The sequence below is a fragment of the Nymphaea colorata genome, chromosome 14, assembly GCF_008831285.2.
Source record: "Nymphaea colorata isolate Beijing-Zhang1983 chromosome 14, ASM883128v2, whole genome shotgun sequence".
Lineage (NCBI taxonomy): Eukaryota > Viridiplantae > Streptophyta > Magnoliopsida > Nymphaeales > Nymphaeaceae > Nymphaea > Nymphaea colorata.
Window position 1 is genome coordinate 6,880,856 of NC_045151.1, and position 25,226 is coordinate 6,906,081.

A 25,226-nucleotide genomic window follows, 5' to 3' on the forward strand; every position below is an offset into this window, starting at 1 on the left:
TGGATTGTTCAAAAGCATTGTTTTTCATTGTCAAAATCATCTAGAATTTTCCTTTTGAATGTCATCATGTAGGGTCTCTTCTACTTGTCAAGGTCAAAATTGTCATTTTCAATTGAAACCTCCTATTAGGTCAACCTTGACTGACACAATTTCATTACCTAGTCTAGCCATTCCCTATTTGTATGTTCATTTGCATGTTTGACCTAGACCTCCATCATGTCATTTTTGTCAATCACCATGATCATGATGTTCCTTCAATGACACATTATACACTCTATTCTTAAAGGTAACCCATATACCACATCTATCCTAGCAAATGGACCGTGTCAGGCTGGTATCCACAGCGGTTTGAGCAGTCCAAGGATAGGGTTGCACATGAGTCGAGTCGAGCTTGACTTGGGCCAGCTCGAGCTCGATTTGACTTAAAAAACTCGACTCGAACTCATTTATGTTAAGCATGTTTTGTTTCTTTTAAATCATTATCTTGTTTAGCTTGATTAACTAATCTAGTTGCTACCTATTTAATTATTTTCTCATTATGATTTAACATCCATTATGTAGTCGAGTCGAGTTCTTACAACTCAAACTCGACTATTTAACATTTTGAGCATTCATTTGGACTTGAGCTCGATTTGTTTATAAATTGGTGGAGTTTTAGACAAGCGAGTTTGAGTTGAGCTCAAGTTGTGTTTCCCTACTCATGGAGGTCTTCCCCCATCACCTAGATGACTGTGGTCTCAAGACCTTATTAGCAGGATGTCAGATCAATAAACATTTGGTTTATGCATTGGCTGAGATGTGGAACCCGTACATGTCCATATTTAGGTTCTCTTTTGGAGACATGACACCCCCTCTTAGATGAGTTCACATACATTTTAGGTCTTCTATAGCCAGTGGGAGGAGCAACTTTGAGTTTTCCTCCATCATTAGGTCTCTTGGTCAATTTCCAACACTTATCTCTCGCATGGTTCTCCTTTTTGCAGTAACTGCAGAATAGTTTTTTCTTTCTATTCCTTAGTATTTTTGCTTGTACTTTGTCTTGATTCTTTCTTGCTCACAAGAGCAGTATTGGAGTCACTAGTATTGGTGTCCTTGGTGGACAGGTTCATGACCTGTCTTCTACACTATTCACGCATAATAATAGAACATATAGTGTTTCATTTTGGTATGTCATCAGTTATAAGTACCTAGCTGCAAAAGGTTCATATTTTGAGCAAAGAGCAGCCAGCATTTTCATTATTTTTTCGTGTTCGTGATTTTTCTGCAAGGTGGCTGTGGGGGTATATGCTTCCCACTCATCCCATGAAGCTCACAATTGACTCATGTACTCACAAAATGCTGTATCTCCCTGATTCAGTTTGTTAATTTCTTGAGTAATATGGAATCTTCTAGCCACATTATATTGTTGGCTAAACATTTCACAAGCAGCATCCCATACTTCTTTTGTCGTTTGTAGAAAGAAGAAACTACATGCGATCTTCTTGTCCATGAAAGTAATTAACTATGAAATGATAGTATGATCGTTGGATTCTCATTCTTCTATTTTTTGGATCTCCATCAGCTGGCCTTAGTTTGCTTCTAGTAACATGGACTAGCTTGGATTTGCCGCTAAGAAACAACTTCGCAGATTTTGCCCAACTCAAGTAATTGAACTGATTTGGGGGTTCTGAGGTGATCTTTAATGTAGTATTAACACCATCTGGTATTCCACAATGCTTTCAATTCTGATCATTGCTTTCTCCACCAGTATTTTGCAATTAGGATGCCATGAAACCAAGTCAAAGCACAGTATGGAACCTTTCTTGGATACCATGAAGACAAGAATAATATGAAATGCTCAAGTAAGGTCAAAAGAAAAAATCACGTCATACGTCGTTCGGCTTTTCATGCCTACATCCACAAGAAGGTAGAGCTTCTTAGTTTCCATTCTTACTCTTAGCACAAATTACAATGTCATATATAAAAGAGCTTCGGATTCGCATTCTTACACTCGCTTAGACTACTAGATTTGGTGAAATTTCACCCAAAAAAAAGTCAGACCATGGGGCCTAACCTTTTAACAATGATTATTTTTTCTGCCCATTAGGGCTTCGTCCGGATGCTCTCTCTCACTGCCACTTCTCTTCCTCAGCGTACCTTCTTCAGCAGCACCATTCGGTAACTTCATTAGCGCCATCCAGGTAACAAATTCAGCATTCATGAATCTCACTCCAGTTATCCAGGTAACAACTCCAACTTCTTCATGAATCTGTCTCCCTCTCACCCTTTCTCTACAGATGACTGGATACATTTCATTTGTGTGCTTCTCTTGGTTATCAAGGACCAATTGTGGGGTTTTTTTTTTTGTTATCAATGGTATAAGTTATATACTTGTAGCTGCTTTTAGGGTATTTATTGTGAGTCTTGGTTGTTGGTTTTTTTACTTTTGGGAAGATTGTTTGATGATTCTTGTAAGAAATGGATTTTAAAAAGATGTTTGTTGGGTCCTCGTTCTGGAGCTCCTGAGAGGTCAAAGTTTTTGAGCTCCCATTGTGTGAAATTTTCATGGTTGAAAATTCACTTGTGGATTTGAAACAAGAGACATTTTGTTGCATGTCTGCACCTACTTGTTGTTGTTCATGTTGCTCTCCTTCCAAGTATGCATCATCTTCTTCATCTGGTATAGTTGAAGCAGCCCAAGATGGTATGACGTTAACCCCATGTACAAGGAGCTTCTTTCAACCAGTGGAGATATCAATCAAGAACCATTTCCTTCTTGAAAACCATAGCTAGTTTGTTGATTTTACCAAAACAAAATCAATCAAGCTGGTTCATTGATTTTTTTGTAAACAACAATGTCGTTGGGCTGTATGAGCAATAAGGCTGGTCATCGGGCCGGGCCAAGGTGGCCCAAAGCTCAACAAATTCAGGCTTGGGCTGGCTCGAAGCCTTTGTTGGCAGCCCGATCCCAACGCACTTAGTTATCAGGCCAAGGCCCGATCGTCAACTTTATACCCCTTGGGTACCCAGTTCGGTGTCCACCGATATTTGAAACTCTTAATATTTCTTATTTTAATAGGGAATGTTTAATGCATAGGAAAATTACTGTGCATCATAGGAAAGATACCTTGTATGGATTATCTGTGCATCATCAAACACCAAAAAAATCCTCGCTTAGACTACTAGATTTGGTGAAATTCCACCCCTACATTTTTAACAATGATTTTTTTTTTCTGCCCACTAGGGCTTAGTCTAGATGCTCTCTCTCTCTCTCTGCCTCTTCTCTTCCTCAGCGTACCTTCTTCAGCAGCACCATCCGGATAACAACTCCAGCATTCACAAATCTCACTCCCATTTTCCAAGTAACAACTCCAGCTCCTTCATGAATCTCTCTTATTCTGACCCTTTCTCTATCTCTCAGATGAATAGATAGATTTTGTTTGTGTGTTTCTCTTGGTTATCAAGGATCAAAATTTTGTGGTTTTTTTTTTGTTATCAATGGTATAAATTATATACATGTAGTTGCTTTTAAGGTATTTCTTGTGAGTCATGGTTGTTGGTTTTTTTTACTTCCGGGAAGCTTGTTTGCTCATTCTCATAAGAAACAGATTTCAAGAAGATGGTTGTTGGGTCCTCGTTCTGGAGCTCCTAAAAGATCAAAGTTTCTGAGCTCTCATTGTGTGAAATTTTCATGGTTGAGCATTCACTTGTGGATTTGAAACAAAAGGCATTTCGTTGCATGTCTGCACCAATTTGTTGTTGTTCATGTTGCTCTCCTTCCAGGTATGCATCATCTTTTTTGTCTGGTGTAGTTGAAGCAGCCCAGGATGGACCCCATGTTCAAGGAGGCTCTTTCAACCAGTGGGGATATCAATCAAGAACCAATTCTTTCCTGAAAACAACATCTAGTTTGTTGATTTTACCAAAAACAAAATCAATCAACCTGGTTCATTGATTTTTTTTGTAAACAACAACATTGTCATTGGGATGTATGAGCAATGATAGCCCAAATATACCATGCGGCCATATAAGCAATGATCCATAAATTTATCCACGGTTAACAAACTGTGAAGTTTTTTTTCTTAAGAAAAAAAAATGCAGGCCATCAAACATGGCCTGGATTTGTCAAAAATTAAATTATTCCAGCTAGACTTTTTTCCTACATTTTTTTTCCCTAGAAATTTTACCATGCAAAATACTTCCTCTCAATCAAACACAGCCTAAAGTCTAATATTGTCAATTTCCTTGTGCATGATATGGTAACCGTGTTCAATGAACAAAATTGAAGCTCTTCCTAAAATATTGATCTTCTTCACACCTTGACTTGTGTTCACCCAAGTTTGGCTTGGAATTATCGGCAATTGCCATAGTAGCGAATACAGTAGATGACAATATTGTTGTAGTGTCACTAACCTTCCAAGTTGCACATTGCTCTGACTTGCACAAAAGTTTTTGAGTGTATTGCTATGAACCTCTCAAAATCTACAGTGACACATTTAAGCATCGATAGAAGGTTTCCAATGTCACACTCTTTTTGCATGATGATCTACATATATACATAGCATACGTAAATAATGTCACTCAAGAGAATCACATGATCTACTTTCAGTGGCAATTTCTACGACTCAATAGTTTTCCCAATAAATGCTTTTAGTGACACTTGACCAGTGCCATTGAGAATTAATATTTTTGTTGCATCTCCCATTCCACAACTTCTTTCCATTTTTCCACCAATGTTATATGTCTCAATGCCTATATATGTTGGACTTAAAAAGGAGTATTAGAGATGTCAATAGTATTGTTTTACTTGATTTTGGCTAACTATGTCGATGTTTACTTAGTCTTGTTTGTGAAAGAAAAACAAGCACCATTCCATTGTTTGTTAGATTTTAACTTGGTATAAAACTTTGCATCCACAACTAATATCCAACTAGGTCCAGACCCATTTATCCCTAAATATGATTCCTCAAATACAAACTCTGCATAGGCCATGGCCAGAATCCATCCCAAAACTTATCCTCTGATTACATTTTGGCTGTGGGAATGTAGATCTTTTGAAGAGTGGAACTTGCGGGCAACAGATAGGTTACCTATTAGTTGGCAAAATGTTATTGTTTGATATGCTCTAGGCACAAAATTAAGCCTCGTACTATCCAAAATATTGTTGAAAATTTCATACTCTTAATAAAGTATTAAAGGTGCATGTATTGCAAGAGGCTGCAATCAATATTTCTGCAGATAAAGAAATAAATAAATAAATAAATATATATATATATATATATATATATATATATATATATATATATATATATATATAGAGAGAGAGAGAGAGAGAGAGAGAGCCAATAAAATGGGAAGGCATAACAAAATTTGGGAAGAAGAAGTCTTATAGATGCAAGAACAAACCGCAAACAAAATGGAAGAAGGAAATATACAAGACAACTACACAATAAAACATAATAAGAGGAGTTGAGAGAGTGGATAAAGGGAGCGGTAGATCACCCAGCAACAAACAGAAGATGGTGTCATAGCTGAATAGCAAAGTGGACATCTCTCTGCACAAGGCGTGCCATAGAATCCAGCGATGAGAAGGTGTCCCTGAAGACCCTATTGTTGTGCTCCTTCCAAATGCACTACAAAGAAGATATGAGCCACAACCTCCAAACACGACCCCAAGAAAAGGGTATGTGGGGGAAGGACAAAAGAGGAGAAGAAGGTGAATGGAGGGCGGGTCTGGAAGGCTACTAACAAATAAATGTCATACAGAGGCAGGAACACATTAAAAAAAAGGGCATGAGGTAAAAAGGTGAACCCGAGACTCAGCCACAACGAGACAGATGAGACATTGGTTAGCTAAACTAATGCTAATGCACTATAAGTGGTCAAATGTATTGATGCGACTAGCAAGAAGAAGCCAGACAAAAATAATGGCTTGAGGAGAGGGGTCAGGAGACCAAAGGGACCGTTGTGGGAGCATCGCAGTGGAAGAACCAAAGGAAGCCAGGTAGCAAGAAGAAAAAGTAAAACCATGTGAAGGCGAAGGAGGCCAAGATGGGGGGCGAGCGATGGGAGGTCAACAAGGTAGAGGAAAAGCGGAAGGTAGAAAGCAGGCTGCACCAAAAGTACGAGGGAGAAGTGCGAGAGATGGAAATATTCCAATCACTAGGGGATGACAGGTTATATTTGGAACAGATGAGAGAGAGAGAGAGAGAACATTGGAAGAGACGTATAATCTATTGCCCTTCCAATGTATTGGACAAATGCCATCAAGGCTGTTGGACGCGTCTTTGTTGAAAGGCTCTGACGTCGTAGAAAAAATGCCCTCAAGGGGTCCCTGCATCCGAAGCCATTTCCTCCTTTTTTTTTACCTTACCTCTCTCTCTCTCTCTCCTCTCCCTCCCGCTCTCTCCCTTTCTCCTCCCTCACACCAATCTCCTTGCCCTTTGTCATCCTCATTAGTTGATGGAGAGCACCACCAGGGACGACCATCTTACCAACAAGAGACGACCGGCCTAGCTTTGAATGGTGATTCAATGACAGGGGCGAGCAAAAGAGATTCCTCCTTTCTATGGTTTGCATCCCTCTTTGCTTTTGGCCCTCCTATGGCCGACTTTTCTTTCCTTGCCCTCTTGTTCATTTGGTTCGCATCGACAATCCCATGGCTGATGCCCTTGCACTTTGTGTATTTTGGTTTTCTTTTTTTCACTTTTTATCAATCATTATTTGCAGCCATGGTGGACATTACCATTATCTACAAATTTTCCCACAAAAAATTGTCAGAATTGAGAAGGTTTAGATTCACATAATCCATTAGAACATCAAGGTACAGCTTGATTTGAAGACAAGGAGAATGAAACTAAAGTCATTGAGTTGAATTCCAAAAGATATCTTCAGTTTGACATCAAAATTTGGAACTGATGGACATGTGCAAGTAAATTTCAGTGATTATTACAACTGAAACATTGCAACTATTCATCTCTCTCTCTACTCTCTCTCTCTGCTCTCTCTCTCTTTCTCTCTCTGGCCTTCTCTTCAACTTGCCTCTCGCAGCAGCTGCTGCCGCATTCCCTACCAACGACCAGCACAAGAAAAGAAGGTTTCTCACCTCTCTCGTTAGGAGAAAAAGAAGGAAGAAGGCAACACATGCTCTCTCTTCATTCAGCTCTCCAAGTGTCATTCAGTGAACCTTTCGGCCCTCACTCCACTAATGGCCGGATGATGGTATCTCTACCATCAGACGATGTTTTTGAAGATGACAGCGACCGATTTGCAACTTGCTCCACCAACTTCCTCACTCTTCCTGGGATTCTCATTTGACCATGGGGTTTCAAAGGTAGATGTTTCTCTAAGGCATTTTCTCAAACACCTTCTGTGCATCCTAGCATCATGTTGGAGAACCTGGTTCGCTACCACCATCAATAGGGTGGTGGTGAATCTGATATTGCTTGAATTGTGTAGTGAACATCTTCCCTTTTCACATCCTTTTTTTGGTTATGCTAGAGCCAAATGTTGCAGCTCTAGCTCCAAAGCGAGATGGTCGGTGTGTCCATTTGAGGGTTGGCTATATTGCAAGAACTTGCCCAAATCAGTTTTTTTGTTGACCCAATCATCTTGAGCAACTTTCCTGCACATTCCTGGTGAGCGAACGATCGTTAAACAGTGAAGGAATGTTTGAGGAATCTATCTCCAAAGTTTTGTCCTGAAGAAGACGAAATCCAGCAATAATTCCTGCCAAACCAGCTTTTTCTAGTGATCTCGATAGTTCGGTCAGCAGTTTCCTGCTTAAGTGTCCTGCATCACCGGAATAACGTGTCCTGATGTGTGGCATCACTCGTAGGGCATGTTCTACCAATTGTCCACCACTATAGCCTGTGGCATTTATTGTTTTGTCTTCAACAGCCTTGCAAACCACTGCTGTAGCCGCCACTACAACTTATGCTCCCCACACCTACCTTTGGAGCCTATTATTAGTTGCCTGGTCCTCCTTCGGTGTTTTGCCCTCACGTTGTACTAAGTTGTGCCTCACCAGCTTGTGGGGCGGTGCTCAACTTTAGTTTTGAGTGGGTTCGGATGCAACTGCCCTTAGTAGTGCGTGGACACACCCATGTACTTGGCATTGTTGCTTTTGGTTGGCCTTTTTGTTCTTACACATGATCATGCAGACCCTCTAGAGGCTTCTCCTTCTTTACGGCGGTGCATCTTATCCCCGGTCATAGCCCTGGGAGGGTTTGGGGGGCCTCGGCAAGTTTGGTGCCATGGCCACCCTCCCTCCTCCTCTGCCATTGCATCCACCGCATAGCGCTTGGGTTGATGGTCCCCGTCTTTGTCATATTCGGCCAAGCAACCACTTCCCCATAAATCGCTTGCTTCGTCGTGCTGTTGTCAGTTTTCTTTGCTCGTCTGAGGCGGCTCATCAAGCTTTGTCATTGTCATTCAACTGGCAGTATACCATATTCAATTGTGTTTTCACCAGCTCACTTTAGCCCCAGGACACTCGTGGCCTTCTCCAAGTCTTCCTCCCACCTGCACGCTGTGAGTTTCTCCTCTTGCAGATGGGTGACTATTCCTTGTAGCCGAGGCACCCCAAGGTAGTCTCTATTGGTCGGCCGGCCCCCTCAGTTTGGTGTGCCCCCTCTTCTCATCGTGCTTCTAGGCTTCACCACCTACTTCGATCTGTTGCTTCTATCCACATCAGATGGGGTCAATGGTGGTGTCAGAGGTGTACTACCTTGAACGGCCATCAGGCTGCCACGTGTTTGCGCTGCTGCTTTCCTGCTTGACAGAGTGATCAATGACTTAGCAGTCAGTGGCACGGCTTTGTGGTCTTTTCCTCCTTATGGATTCAGGTTCCTCTACCAGCTACCCCTCAGTAGCCTACTTCTCATGTAAGTCTATTTACTTTGGCTATATCTGACTTCCTTGGCCTGGGCCTACTTTTCCTAACAGAAAGGGGTATGCCTTTCTCGGCAGAGGTTCCTTAAGTGATTTGACCAAGTGGATGGCCAAACCAATTCTCCTTGCATGCCAAGCTCCTGCCATCACAGCTCCTGCCCTTGCTTCCCTCACTGCGGAAGCCGACCTTGCCTCCTCGGTGGTGCCCTGTCTACTCTCTGCTGCGCTCCCCTGAGGTACCTTACTTGCCCCTTCCTTTTTCTTCTTTGCGAGCTGGGGGTTCACATTGGACCGCCTTGGGATGCCCCAACTCGATGTTGCTTGCTGCTCTATCTGCTCTTGGTGACATCCGGTCTTTTGCGCCTTCACAGTCGGCTGCCCACCCATTGGATGATTCGCCACCCTATGCCCCGATGGACCAACCTTACTCGATCTCCCCCACTTATTTATCTTCCCATGTGCTTCTATCGACTGCGGGTCGCCCCCTTGAGGTCACTGTTGTTGCTCACTCTTCTTCTACTGCGACCACGGTTGCTTTCCCTTTGTCGATACATTACCTCTTGTCAGTTCATCTCCCTTTGTTGCCTTTACCTTGCCCTTTACCCATGTTACGGGCCCCACTTTGCCCCCTCTACCAACTGGGACCTCCTCCTTTGCCCACCTGCTTCGATCTTCTTCCATTTTCCTTGATAGGATTATTGCCACCTACTTAGTCTCCTTGCATGCACTACGCCCTACACTCAATTGCAACTGTCCTTACACCCCCACTTGCTTGTTCCCCACCCCCTCCTCTTGCCTTGCCCTCCCCAACATCCCTTGCATTAACATTGTTTTCTCAGCTCTGGGTTCTAATTCTACGTCCACCCCTGCCTCCCTTCCATCTCTTGCTCGGTTGCCTGGTTCCACCACCATACCCTCTGTTTGTCCTCTCCCACCCAGTAGGTTGCCACCTATTTCTCCCTTGTTAGATGCTAAATTGGGCATTCCCCTTCCATATGTGCTTGCCTCTCTTAGGGTTTCACTTCCACAAAATCAACTCGACTTCTTGTATTCATCTTTTGTTGCCATTGTTGTGTCGACCTCCAACTCTAGCTTTGTCAGGTTGTGGCAGGAAACACGAAGGATCGGGGCTTCCGCATTTTCCATCCTCCCTCCCTGTGCTACTAGGATGGCTAGGCAAACATCGCTTCACATGGTTTCCCTATGAGGGTTGCTTGCTAGAATGTGCATGGCCTTAATGCCCGTTATTGGCATAGATACCTCTCTTCTTGGGTCCATCAGCATGGGTCTTACTTGCTTATCATGTTGGAGACCAAGTTGTCTATGGTCTCTCATGTCTGCATTTGTACCTTATTGTGTTAATCGTCCTTTGGGTACCTTCCAGCTAATGGTCCTGCTAGCAGCATTCTGTTGGCACGGTCTCTGCTTCTTACAGGGGTTGTTGTGCATGTTGGTAAGTATTCTATCTTGACTATCCTCAATGGTCTCTGGCCCAATAGCTCGGTCTTAGTAACTACGGTTTGTGGCCCTTGCATTGGGGCCATGCGTGACTAGCTGTGGGCTGAGCTTCATCTTGCTCGTGAGCTTGCTTCTTCACCATGGCTTTTGGCAGCGGACTTCAATTGTCTACTTAGTCCTGCTAACTCATCCTCCCCTATCACTTTTGGTTCGTCTATGTCTGTCTTTCACTCATTTGTTGATGAGTTTGGCCTTTTCGACGTGCCTCTGAATAATGAGACATTTACTTGGTCCAACAATAGGAATCCTCCCATTCTCCATAGGCTGGACCGTGTCTTCCTCTCACCTGAGTTGTTCTCCGTTTTTCCATCATCATCCTTAGTTATTGGACTAAGACACTTGTCTGATCATGCTCCGCTGCTCCTTTCACTTCTTCAGGGTAGGGTAAGAACCAAGCGCACCTAGTTCCGCTTTGAGCTTTGGTGGCTCTGGAACGAGTCCTTTGTATCTGTCGTCCCTAGGTGGTGGGCTCGCACCATCAAAGGCAGTTGGGTGCTTTTAGGCTCTCACGTAAGCTGCATTGCATTAGGAGGGAGGTTATTGCCTAGAAATGCATTTTTTGGATCGACAAGTTTTCTAAGGTGATTACTTGGGATGAGAAAATCCTTTCTCTCCAGTCAACTGACAATTTATCTATTTATCAGTCTTTCATTCTCTTATGTCTCCAGTGCATTGCTCAGGAGTGGCGGATTAGGGAGTCCATCCACTGGTAGCAACATTCAAGGTTGGGTTGGCTTTCGTATGGAGATCAAAACTTTAGGTTCTTCCACTTGGCTGCCTCTCAAAGGTGCCGTCAGACGTTACTCCACTCCATGGTTATTGGGCACAAGGTATTTCTTGGTGTTGACATTCTCCTAGCTTTGACTGTTCATTTTCGTGATTTCTACTCTAAGCTTCTTCGCTTTTGTACCCCATTGTCAGACATTCACCTCGCACCTTTTAGGAGGCTTATAGCATTGATGTGCTCACCTTTTATAACAAATTGACTTTCAACTCTGCCTTTTTTAAGGAATTTAATCATGTCACCTGTGTCTTGGTACCTAAGCATCCTAATCCTATGGTCGTCAGTCACTTTTGCCCAGTCTTCATCTTAGGTGCACCCTACACGATTATCACTAAGTTACTTTTCAAGCGGCTTGCGTCTGTTATGCCTTCTATCATATACCCCTTCCAGGTTGCATTTATCAAAGGTCGACATTTGCATAAGCTTCCTTTGTCTTAACCAATGAGATTGTTCACTCCCTCTATTATTTACGTCTTCCTTCATTCATCCTTAAGTTGGACATCTCTAAGACCTTTGATTCAGTTAGTTGAAAGTTTCTATTTGACCTCTTCACCCACCTTGCTTTTGGTATGTCGTTTCGGCAGTAGATCATTTTGTTTGTCACTAGGGCCCAGCTTGTGGTCTCCTTCAATGGGATGTGTGGTGAATTCTTCTATCTCGGTCGTCAGGGTTGTCTGTTATCACCATTGCTTTTTAACTTAGTTGTCGAGTGCTTTTCTGTCTTATTTCATCACGCTACGGTCATTGGCTTCCTCACACCACATTCACTCCACCACTTACAAGCATTCTCCACCCTCCAGTATGCTGACGACTTTCTCCTATTTGACACTGCTTCTTGCCAACATATTGTGAAAACATTGCTCATCCTTCGAGTTTTGGAGTTCATCTCGGGTCTTTTTATTAATTGCTCCAAATGTTACATTTCTCTCATTCACGCGGATCCGACCACGATAGTTCTTGCATAAGCTTCCTTTGAGTATAGGGCTACTGGCCTGCCTATGGACTACTTAGGTCTATACGTACAACACATTGACATTAGTTTAACTAACCAGTGTCCCTTCCATCCCGCCGCTGCTGAGTTTCAGGTTCACCTTTTTTCTTCATGCCCTTTCTTCTATAGTGTTCTTATCTCTGTATGGTCTTCATTTGTTCAAAGCCTCTATACCTGCCCTCAATTTGCCTTCTTTCCCTCTATTATCCTTCCCCCCACTTACCATTTTCCTAGAGTCGTGTTTGAAAGTTGTGGCTTATATACTCTTGGTAGCACATTTGGGAGGAGCGCAATAACAGGGTATTCAGGGGCACCTTCTCATCGCTAGATTCTGTGGCACGCGATGTCCACTTTGGTATTCAGCTACGACACCATCTTTCATTTTCTGCTGAGTGATTGTATTGCTTCGTCTATCCACTCTCTCCCCACCCTCCTTATTTTGTTTTATTGTTGTTGTCTTGTATATTTCATTCTTTTATTTTATTTTTACGGTTTATTCTTCTATCTTGGGGACTTTTTGTCCCCAAATTTTATTATACATTCCCAGTTTATCGGCTCTCTTTCTTTCTCTCTCTCACTCGTTTATGATGTCATGGAAGAGAGTGTTTGAACAAAAGTTGTATGCCATGGATTTGAGAGGCGGGCTACCAGATTGTATATAGGACCTGTGTGCGTCATAGAAGCTTGCAAAAAATGCCCTGCATTGTCACCAATGCCAATTTTCCTGTAACAAGGAACAACACATATTAAGCAGTAATCAGCAATATCTATATATGGTGCATTTATTCTGATAGAGAGACTAACCATTCATTCATTTGATTTATGAATGTTTGGCAGAGAACTCACCCTAGTGCTAAACCATTGAATGTAGGTTCTAAACCGAAGAAGGATCCTTCTTTTGCTTGTGATCCAGGGGTAATGAAATCCATGTATCTCATAGTCTCAACAAACCTACAAAAGGACAACGGGATTAGACGATCCATAGTTATTTGCTTGGATGTTTAGAGGGTCGCAAGTCAATCTACCCCATTAGAATCAGTTGAACAATAAATAGTGTTCGTGTGTTGGCGAAATCAAAATTTACTACTCCAGCTTCATACCAAACTGGTAAATCATCGACTCATGTTACACAGAGTAACTGCAAACCACAGGAAGATGTCTGTCGGCATAATGTAGGAAAATAATTTGGATACCGCATCAGAAAGGCTTTAAATTGTTGAGTAGTGGAGTAACTGCAAACCTTAGGAAGAAGTCAGTTGGCATGATGTAGGAACAAGTTTTGGAAAAGGCTTCAAAATGGCTTAAAAGTTCTGAACTAGTAACTATCGCTCAAACAAGTTTTCCACCAGAGCTCCAATTGCATTCTTGTTAAGCTCCAAACGTATCATAGTGGTTTGAACAATGGTTTATTCAATCTACAAACTTGCTCATAGATGTGCATTAATGATGACCATGTATGCTCAAGCATGTAGCTATTCTTGTCCGAAACACGTTAGACGTTGGCATGGAAGCAATATTCTCAAACGAGATAGGACCTGAATGAGTTGAAAAATGGAAAACAATAATTGTCACAGTGGCAAATATAACTTGCTTTAGAAGTAGCTTAGAGGAATGGCCTCTTGACCATAGAAGCCCTAGCATAGGCGAGATGGACAACTTGCCTGGAGGGTTAAATTTCATATAAAATTTTTTGGAACCTAACAACTTCTGATGGATCATTCACAGGAATTACGAATTAGGTGTCTGCTTGATTCTTCAAGAAATGAAAAAGAAAATGTTATAACAACAGAAAGACAAGAAGATTATGTAACAACAGTAAGACAATGAAATTATCTCTTAAATGCAAGTGCTGAAAAAGTAAACATTCTCATGGACATTTTATGTTCACCTGAATATCCGATGCAAGCTGGTTGGGGGTTTCCCGTGATTTTTGTTGCCAAAAAATTGTAGTTACCAAAAAACTATACAAAAAAATAAAGATAGAATGTTATCAAAGGTTGAGTTCATTATAAAATCAAGCTTCAGCAGGTCGATCCCATCCTCTTAACAAAATTTAGGGGAACCTAAAAACAAAGAAGCTTTAAGACAAAACAATCAGCATTCCTTTGCTGCAAAATCACCCTCTCTCTGATTGGACAAAGAGCATTCACACCAAAACCTTGACAATTAAGCCGTTGAGCTTCTCTTCTGATGACTTCCCTCCATGTAGTAGGGTCTGCAATCAGTTCTCCCATTTCTTCTGTAACTTTAGCAGGATTAGGTCATATTTGATTCGAATTGTTGAGCGATTCAAGCATAGGTTGAAATTATATATTAATAAAAATAATATATGCCACCGGATCTGATTATAATCTCATTCAACTTCTCATAACTAAAGGCAGGGATGCCAATGAATCCGATATATATTTTATTATATCCATTTTCTCATATATCTATATATTTGGATTCCAATTTTTTTTATGAAGACCAAGTCTTATATCATATCCAAATCCATAATCTGAATCTGATTTTTAAAGTAAATACATACCATATTATGGACCTTGATGATAGGATATTTATTTAAAAGTATATCCATTCCGAATTTAAATCCCAATCTGATCAAATATTTACTTAAATCTGAATCAGAATGAATGTCATTCGGTATATCATGATCTGATTCTTAATCGGATGTCAAAATTCTGTTCATATTCTATTTTTTCTATGTAGTTTGATCTGATATTCGATTTAAATAGGATTTATTGACATCCCTAACCAAAGGCTCACAAGTAATCTAGCTAAGAAAAACTAAGGGTGTGTTTGGATGCCCCCTCAAAACGACGTTTGAGAAGGAAAACAGTATTTTGCTTTCCAAACGCCATTTTGAGGATTTTTTGTAAGATCATTTGGTGGGCCGGCATATGTCTATAAGGAATTTCAGACATTATGGTTGTCTTAACGTAAATATCCGCTTAAGTGCTTGCAATTTGGGATATTACGTCATTTTAGATGGTATGGGGTAATTTTGAAATGTATAGATACCAGTACGCAATTACGGACTCTTTGATGGGTTGAATCTATAATTATCCTCATTATATAATGGTAGTGGTTCCTGGGGTCGTGCATATAGTTGCTTTTGGTTTCTAGGGTTTTCTCTTCCCCATCTGAGAGAGACCTGACGCGCACTGCACGTACTCTGGAAGATCCTACCGTGATCTACTGTCTGTGCACTTTAGATGGATTCAGGTACGCTACCGCTTCAGTTTAAGGTTTTGTTTAATTCAATTATTTAACATGAGTATGATCCTGTTTTAGGGTATAGCGTTTGTGTATGCATGAAGGGAAGAAATCCCAACATTTGGTATCAGAGACCATGTTCATTGTTGAATCATTGAATTTTTTGTAATTTTGTGCGTTCTTCCCTTTCGGATTTTCTCTTTCGTTCGATTATGTCAAAAAATCTGCATCACTGGCGCGCGTGTCCCTTGCTGTGGGCGATGGAAGATGGAAGCCGTCGGGCTTCCATTGAAGCCACACAATGAGGAACGGGGACAAGCGGCGACCGAAGGAATGGGCGATGGAAGCCGTCGGGCTTCCATCGCAGCAGCAGAGAGAGGCAAAGGGAGGGGCGACGGCCTGCGAGGTCACTGTCGCCGGAAGGGACCGTGCGACCCACCGGCCGTCGGACCTCCATTGTGAGCGATGGAAGCCATTGGGCTTCCGTCGCAGCCAGAACAAAAGAACAGGGAGAGGGAAAAGGGGAGCCGATGGAAGGCGTTGGCCTTCCGTTGATGGGCGACGACAGGGAAGGGAGGCCACCGGCGGGTTCGCCGTCGTCGGACGGCACCGTGCGACCCACCGGCGCCCACCCAAGTCATACGGAGCCCTACCGGTGCAGATCTGCCGATCGGTCTGCCATTTGGTGCTTGCCTGACCGAGCGGCAGTCTCCCTGCCAGAAACCGGACGGCGCCGTGCGACCCACCGGTGCCCACCCGCAACCTGCCAGTGGCGTGCCTACTGTCGTTACAGCCGCCCATTCCAGTCGAAAGGGGCGGAAATCATGAAAGGGGGCAGAATGAAGAAGAAGGGGAAACCGGCCAGAATCGGCCGGTTTCCGGCAGGCGTCGTCCGGCCATCGTGGCGGGCGACGGCCGGTGGCCCTGGCAGCACCCGCCGGTGGCCACCCACAGTGTTGGGTGGCCTGCTAGTGGAGCTTCACCGCCCGCCTCCCGTTCGGCATGCGAGCGGTGGAGGCGACGCACTCGGGCGGTCGAGCTGGGTTGGACCGGGTCAGGTCTTGACAGACCCGATCCGGATCCATAAGGATAACAAAACCCCTTCTTTTTTTGCCGCCCGCGCCTCTGCGTTTAATTTTTCGGACCGGGTCGGGTCCTATCGGACCCGACCCGTATCCATGCGGTTTAACTTTTGAAAAATGGTTCATTTTTGTCAAACCGGTTCTGAAAAGAGTCGAACCGGTTCATTCGGTTACAGACCGATTCAACTCGATTCAAAACTGGTTCGGACCTTTTGGCAGACCGATTCAGATCCTTTCTGGACCGGTTCAATTGGTTTTCAGACCGGTTCGAATCCTTTTAGAACTGGCTCACACTTTTGGGGACCGATTCAGACATTTGGTGGACCGGTTCATTCAGTTTCAGAACCGATTCGGACATTTAAAACACGATTCAGACCAATTTGGGACCGATTCATTTAGTTTTGAAACCGATTCGGCCTTTTCCAAACCGGTTCATTCAGTTTTGAAACAATTCAGACCATTTTCAAACCTATTCAGGGCTTTTCAGACCGGTTCATTGAGTTTTAGAACTTATTTTTGCCATTTTTAACCGGTTCATTAGGTTTTGGAACCGATATGGTCTAATTTTGAACGGTTCGCCCAGTTTTTGGACCGGTTCAATCCTGTTTAGGGCTATGTGGGTGTTTTTGTTGTGGTTTAAGACCAATACGGGCCATTTTAAGGTCGATTCAGTGGTTCTTGACCCATTTAAACATAATTATGGTACCGGTTCATGAAATTTTGGACTGTTTTGGGCCCATATCATTGAATCATTTGGTTTTGGATTCAATGTAAGGTAATTTTTTATGTATCACATCATTGAATCATTTGGATTTAATGTAGGGCAAAATTTTGCATGTAATTTGGTTTAAGCATCATGTTTTGCATATTGTTAATTTGTGGGTGTACTTTAGATGAATGTTTGGAATGTGAATTTGAACTTTGGCCATGTCTGTTGTTCGAGATGAGTATGTTTGTACTTTATGTCGCCAAAGTGACCTCTGTTGTACGAATTTGCCTGTTTTGAACATTAGATGATAGTATACTTGATCCATGCGGGCAATGATCAACCTAAAGGAGGATTGTTGCTTGGTCAGGTTTAAGTATACAGGGCAAAGAATATGTGATAATTTTTTAGGTTTTCATGTGAATAGCGAGTCAATCCAAAGATAGGCTCGTTGTTTGACAGTGTTAATTATCTATATTTATTGTTGACCAAGAATATCACTTGCAGTTAGTATTTCAATCCAAAGATTGGATATTAATGTTGCACCGGTACCTTGTGATGGGATTTAGGCCATTGTATTTAAATTCATTTATATTTGTTATTTCATCTTTGTACATGTTTTGATTCTGAGCATGTGTGGTATTTTTGTTCTTTGTACAGTGAGTTCTGCTTCCATGATATTTACAAATTTAAGTACTATTACTGAGATGAATGATTCGATTCTTATAAGTAAGAAAAGAAAGACTGTTAAGGAAGTTGCCGTTGACCAATCATCCATTAAGAAACAGAAGAAGCATAAGGAAGGCCTATTAGGCTGCTTCTTTTGTAAGGGTGAATGTCATATGAAGGAGGATTGTACTGAGTATCACGCATGGCGTGAAAAGAATGGTACACTTCTCACTTTGGTTTGTTCTGAGGTTAATTTAACTTCAGTACCCGGAAACACTTGGTGAGTAGATTCAGGTGCTACTACTCACATAAGTGTCTCTATGCAAGGTTGCCTAAATTGTCGAACGCCAAATGATGCTAAAAGATTCATCTATGTGGGCAATGGCAAGAAGGCAAAAGTTGAAGCAACAGCAGATTTTCGGTTATTGTTAAAGACTGGTTGTTATTTGAATTTGACAGAAACTTATGTGGTGTCGTCTTTTAGACGTAATTTAGTTTCTATTTCCTCATTAGACAAATTTGGTTATTATTGTTCATTTGGAGGAAGTAAATTTAAGTTGTTTCTGCACTCAAATTTGATTACCGCTGGTTCTTTGTCTGGTAGCGATAACCTCTATTTGCTTGATACGGTTGCTTCATATAATGAAACCTTGCATGTTACGTCTAGTGGTACTACAAGAAAATTAGTCAATGAGAATTTTGCTATGTTATGGCATAGGCGCTTAGGACATATCTCTGAAAAGAGAATAAAAAGGCTTATGTCGAATGGAATTCTTGAGTCCCTTGATTTTGCAGACTTTAATGTTTGCATTGAAAGTATAAAGAGAAAATGAACAAACATTAAGAGGTTATAAGTTTTATAATCCAATTAGTAAGCCTTTCTTTGAAACGGAAAATGTCCATTTCTTTGAGGATATTGAGTTTGGAGAGGTGATTAGGTTAAACATATTGTCTTTGAAGAGAGACGTGAGTCTACTCATACAGATGTTGTAAGCAATAGTCAAGTCTTTGTTCATGTCATTGTTCCATCAACATATTCAGAAGAAGACTATGATGTCGGTCTCCCTATTGAAAAACAAACTCAACAACCTCAAGAAAATCAAGTAGAGGTGTCACTGAGGAGATCCACTATAGAGAGGAGAAGTCAATTTCAAATGATTTTGTCTATCTCCAAGAACATGATGTTGATATGGGCTTAATGGAAGATGATCCTATTAACTTCCAGCAAGCAATAAAGAGTTCTAAATCTCATAAGTGGATAGATGCCATGAATGAAGAAATAAAGTCTATGATGGACAATGACGTATGGGAAGTTGCTCCCTTACTTGAAGGTGTGAAACCCATTGGTTGTAAATGAATATTTAAAACCAAGAGGGATTCATTAGGAAACATCGAAAGGTATAAGACACTTCTTGTTGCAAAGGACTTTACTCAAAAGGAAGGCATTGATTATATAGAGACTTTCTCTCCGGTTTGTCGAAAGACTCTTTCAGGACTATAATGACACTTGTAGCTCATTTTGACTTAGAGCTGCATCAGATGGATGTTAAGACAGCGTTTCTAAATAGAGACATTGATGAAACGATATATATGGTGCAACCAGAAAACTTTGTTTTAGGTGATGCAAAGAAAATGGTCTGCAAACTCAAGAAATTCATCTATGGGCTAAAACAAACTTCCCGTCAGTGGTATTACAAATTTCATCAAGTTATAGTTTCATTTGGTTTCGAGATTAATATGGTTGATGAATTGTATACCAAAAGTTCAGTGGGGGTAAATTTATCTTTCTGGTTTTATATGTCGATGATATATTGCTTGCAAGTAATGATGTGGGCATATTGCATGAAACTAAGTATTTTTTTTGTCAACAAAGTTTGACATGAAGGATCTTGGTTGTGCATCTTTTGTATTGGGGATCCAAATATTTTGAGATCGTTCTCGGGGTATTCTTGGATTATCACAAAAGGCCTACATTGATAAGGTGCTTCAGTGATATGGCATGAAGCATTATAAACTAGGAGATACTCCAGTTGCTAAGGATGACAAGTTTTGTCTCAAACAGTGCCCTAAAAGTGAAATCGAATCTAAGAAAAATGAAAAGGATTCCCTATTCGTCTGTTGTGGGAAGCATTATGTATGCTCAGGTTTGTACTCGTTCGGATATTGCATTTATCGTTAGAATGTTATGCAGATACTTAAGTGATCCTAGTATGGATTGTTAGAAAGCAGCCAAAAGGGTATTGAGGGACTTAGAAAGAACAAAAGGTTTTATGCTCACATACATGAAGTCAGACCAATAGGAGATCATTGGGTACTTAGATTCTGACTTTGCTGAGTGCCAAGACAGTAGCATAGCATGTTACGAGGCATCCAATCATGTTTTATGATTGCGGAATTTTGTCACAGGGCTGTGCATTATGTATGGTGTAGAAAGACCACTAAGGTTGTTATGTGACAATAATTCAGCAGTCATATACTCTAATAACAGCCACAATTTGTCAAAGTCGAACCACATCGACATTAAGTTTTTTGGGCTGTTAAAGAGAGGATACAGAATGGTTAGGTGTCTAGAGCATATTGGGACAAACTCCATGATTGCGGATCCGCTTACTAAGGGTTTAACACCTAAGGTCTTTCCCGAACATGTTGTTCGTATTGGGGTGTTATCCTTGGATGATGTGTTGGTTTAGTGAGAGTTTGTATTTTGTTTGCTCTTATGTATGGACACATATTCAGTTTTCTACAGAATAAAGTTTAAAGTTCTTTGGTTCTATTCTGTGTTTATGTGTTTGTGTTTTGATCTCCATAAGATTTTAAAGTTGGACCAGTTGAGAATAGACATGTTGTAATCACATTACATGCAATTCTCATGCTATACATCCATATCAGATCTATGTCATTGATTATGTTAACATTTGTGATCATTAAAGGTTTAGCTAATTTTGATATAGCGAAAGCCGTTTTGGTTCTGTGTTGATATGATCATGGACGAGATTGGTGAAAATGACGTTTAATAAGATAGCAGTTATGAGCTCCTAAGGTTTTATGTAATGACTGAATGTATAAAGACATATTTGGCCCAAGTGAGAGATTGTAAGACCATTTGGTGGGCCGGCATATATCTATGAGGAATTTCAGACACTATGACTGTCTTAACGTAAATATCCGCTTAAGTGATTGCATTTTGGGATATTACGTTATTTTAGATGGTATAGGGTAATTCTGAAATATATAGATACCAGTACGCAATTACAGACTCTTTGATGGGTTGAATCTGTAATTGTCCTCATTATATAATGGTAGTGGTCCCCTGGGATCGTGCATATAGTTGCTTTTGGTTTCTAGGGTTTTCTCTTCCTCATCTGAGAGATACCTGATGCGCACTGTACGTACCCTGGAAGATCCTACCGTGATCTACTGTTTGTGCACTTCAGATGGATTCAGGTACGCTTCCGCTTCAGTTTAAGGTTTTGTTTAATTCAATGATTTAGCATGAGCATGATCCTGTTTTAGGGAATAGCATTTGTGTATGCATGAAGGGGAGAAATCCCAACATTTTTGAATCACGATGTTTCTAAAAACCCAGTTTTTTTCATCCAAAACGACTTTTTGGGGCACATCATATCGTTTTCATTATTATTATTGAAATTAAAACAGCCTTTAATCATGTTATGGTGATGTTTACTTATTAATGTACCATAGTTGTCAATGCCATGAAGTTTGATGCATTTTAACACACTGAACTTTAATTCCTTTTTTACTAAATTAATTCACATTCGTGTTTTTCTTATCATATGAGTATTTGAGATGATTATATATATATACGTCTCACAGCTTCGACTTCTAAACTCCGAGCAACGTAGAGAGCCTTTAGGCATCACCATGGCACCGTTCAGCCTGTTCCCATTTCCCATTTGTTGTATTATTAAACGATAATAATATAAAGATAATATCTTATAGACAATATTAAAAGTTTTCATATAGTTTTTAAAAGCACCATCTAAAACTTCCTTTTTTGTCTTCCAAACAAAAAACTAGGTTTTAGAAAATGAAAACCTGGTTTTTATCATTTTATCCAAACACATAAAGCAGGTTTTCAAAACTCACTAAAACGAAAGGTTTTCACAAAAACAAGTTTTTACAAAAGCCACTTTTTCAAAGTAAATGTCATCCAAATGCAATCTAAGTGGTTTTATTAGCAGATAACAGTTGTCATAGTTTCTTTTTAGGCCTTCAAAAGAAAATGCAAAGCTATGTATATGTTATATCGTTAGTAATCTTATGTCGTCGGGATGAAGCAGTGATTGGCGATCAACTTGAAAGCGTGATTTGGCTGATACGGCACAATTTGGTCTCACGGGTCCAACCACTTTGCCGCGAAACCCGCCAGGCGGCTGCCCGGGTTCCAGGAGCGCCCTTTTTCAACGCAGCAACGCGCTGTATTTGGCGGCCCTCCTCTTTATCGCGGAGCGCCACGTCGTACCCGAGTTCCCAGCTGGCTCGAAAGCGCGTGGTCCGCGATACACAGCACTGACCGTTTGACGACGTGGCCGCAGTTTGGGAGTGGGCCACACGCCCTTGGATAAAGAGGCCTGAGTGGAGCCCCGCCTACACAGGCAGACGCGCTCGGCGGCGTCCAGCGTCCTCCTTCTGGCGCCAGTGCCGTTTTCCACTGCCGACGTCAGCCCAGCTTTGGACGCTCTGCCGGCAAGACTTAGCCCTAGCCGTCGACGTTGTCAAATGTTATCTCTGCCGTTTTGAAAGTAAGTGACCATAATACCCTTTGCTGCTTTTGGTTGATGGCTTCTTTAAATTATTAAACTAGTCCTTCTTTTAGAAGTGATGTACAAAAAAGCCTCGCTTCTTCACATCGGCACATGCTTTGACTAAGGCGGCAAGGGCTAAGGCCCCCTAATGTCTGCTGTATGTAAGGTTTTATGTTTAGGGAACGCCGAACAATTTTGAGACAAAAAAAATTGAAAATTTTTAACAGGAATCAACTTTTGTTTTTTCAAATATTTCATTGGGGCCAAATTAATTTTTTTTTTTAAATTAACAGGTAAATTTGAAATTTTCAACCCCCACCGCCTCTCCCTCCACAGCTTGCTGTATATCTTTATCTTCACACATATCAAACTTGTTGTTTATGCCTTCTTGATAAAAACAAAATTTGGATTTAGTAAATCACGTGACCTTTCTGGAACCCGGACGAGAGGTCTGAGCTCTGATTTGAATGGATGGACGACCCAGCCACGGTGTCCTTAGAATGTAAAGATTACTTAGTCTTTCTTCTTGTTGTTGTTGTTTTTTTTTTTTCTCTTTACATGGAAGGGTACAAGAGAATAAGTAAGACAAGTGCTAGATCTTATAAAATGCTCGAAAATGAGTAGACTTAGTAGGTCAAATTTTGAGGAAACACAACCAACGATAATAAAATCTGTCAAACTGCTCTTGGCTTCACATATAAACCATAGTGATTACACAGTTTAACGTTAAGCGAAAGTGTTAAAACTCAGGTTGATTTTAAAATGTCAATACACTTCTCAGGGTGCATAATCAATATTCCACATGCATCGGTATGTATTTTTGTTTATAAGTTAGTTATATAGAGTAAGTTATACACGTCTTAAGGGTAAGAGCTTAGGAAATCATATAATAGTTTGTTATTTTCCTTGTTTGCGCACAACGAGTGCATGTTTGGCATGGAAAAGTCACTAGCAGAGTTTAGTTTAGAATTTTATAGCTTTGGTGTTTGCAAGTGTTTGAACGATATTTGATGTCTCAATGCAGTAACAGAGCTACTTGTGGGTTGGTACGGCCACTGCCCACACCAGCTCATAAGAAATTATATTAAGAGGAAGCTGAACTTAGGTCTATATGCGGTGCCCACATCAAACCTGGGTCAGTGACTCAAGTGTCCCTCACCAAAAAAAAATCCTAGCTCCGCTTCTTTCTAAGTGCTATTAAGTGAACATTGGTACATTCTATTGTTTGAATTACATTCTTAGTTGATGAATAAAGTTACAATTTATTAAAAAGTATGGTGATTATTTTAAGAATTTAATTTCACTGCTTCAATAGATGTCAGAAAGATTATAATCTAGTGTATCTCCACTAGTTTTTAATGACATCATATTCTTAAAATATGTTCAACACAAAGCCACATCAATATGTGTCTCACACATTTGGTTGCATAGATGGACCAATGTAGTTACACCCTAGAAATAGTTGCATCAACGTGGGGGTGGGGCCAGATTTTTTTTTTCGTGGGGCACTAAATATAACAAATTTTCAATTGACCTTGATGCAGTGACTCGGGTTTACCTTATATAACTGGGCCAGGTTCACGCAGGTCCAACATGTAAATTTGAAGTTTTAGATTGGGCTCCGTGGAGCATATGCCCCATAGAGACCCCTAGTATCTCGCCCCTGCATCAACATATTCAAGGACTGAAATAAATCATGCATGTATTTTCCTTTTCAAAATTTCAGTGAATAGCTAACTGTAGAAAAAAGGAAGCAAGACAAAGGAGAACAACTCTCTATCAAGGCTGGGTAACATTTCAAACAATGGAATTCCACTGTTTAACTGAAATTACGATTCAACCTTTTTTAGCAAACACAAAGATAAAAGCTTGTGTTTTGGTTCAAAAATCAATGCTGCACTCTAATGTCATGATTTTAGTTCTAGGAATTTTTTTCCCATTAGGAATTTTCTTCCCCTATCCATTGTATCATGTCTAGTCCATGCATTGTTCATTCCAACCATAGGCAGACCTCTGTTGCATTCACTTGAGCCCCCACAATAGGAGACCTAACAAGAGGACAAGTAGTTCGACTACTGCACCTCCCTCCTTGATAAGGACTTATCCTATCTCAAGCAGCAGCAGCATTATGTCTCGAGGGCCTCAACAAGCAATACCTCTCATCCTTAGGATTATTGACAAAATTTTTCCCTAGTGGCTTCATCCCATCTCAACAGTTCCAGCTCAAATTTTTTCTCCCCTTTTATGGAGTCTTGCAAACATTCAGAGCTAAATGTTTGTAAGTATAAATTTTCACTGACGTCCAGAGGAAGATATTGGTTAAAAGAAGACTTCATCAATGTGTGAAGCTATTGTGTCATTGAAGTTTCACAGTTACGGTGCTAGCGTCAATGAAAGTTTTCGATGTTGAAGATTATCGACGTCCAGTGTGTTGGTAAAAAGCACATGTATCGATCTAATTTTTACCGACACGTTATATTCTTTACATCGTTGAAATGTATCTCCATTGAAACACTCCTGTTGTGAGTATCGCGCGTCGCTGAAAACTCTACTTTGATTGACTTGTTGGCTACAGACGTTGCTACTGCCTTTTTCACATACATGCATTAGACATTGGTCAATGTTT

At 40.9% G+C, this 25,226-nt stretch overlaps 1 pseudogene; it reads right to left on the reverse strand.

The window, feature by feature from the left end:
* Window positions 1-12,746: 12,746 nt before the first annotated feature.
* LOC116267676 (photosystem I chlorophyll a/b-binding protein 5, chloroplastic-like) lies at window positions 12,747-16,178 on the reverse strand (annotated as a pseudogene).
* Between the last annotated feature and the right edge of the window lie 9,048 nt (window positions 16,179-25,226).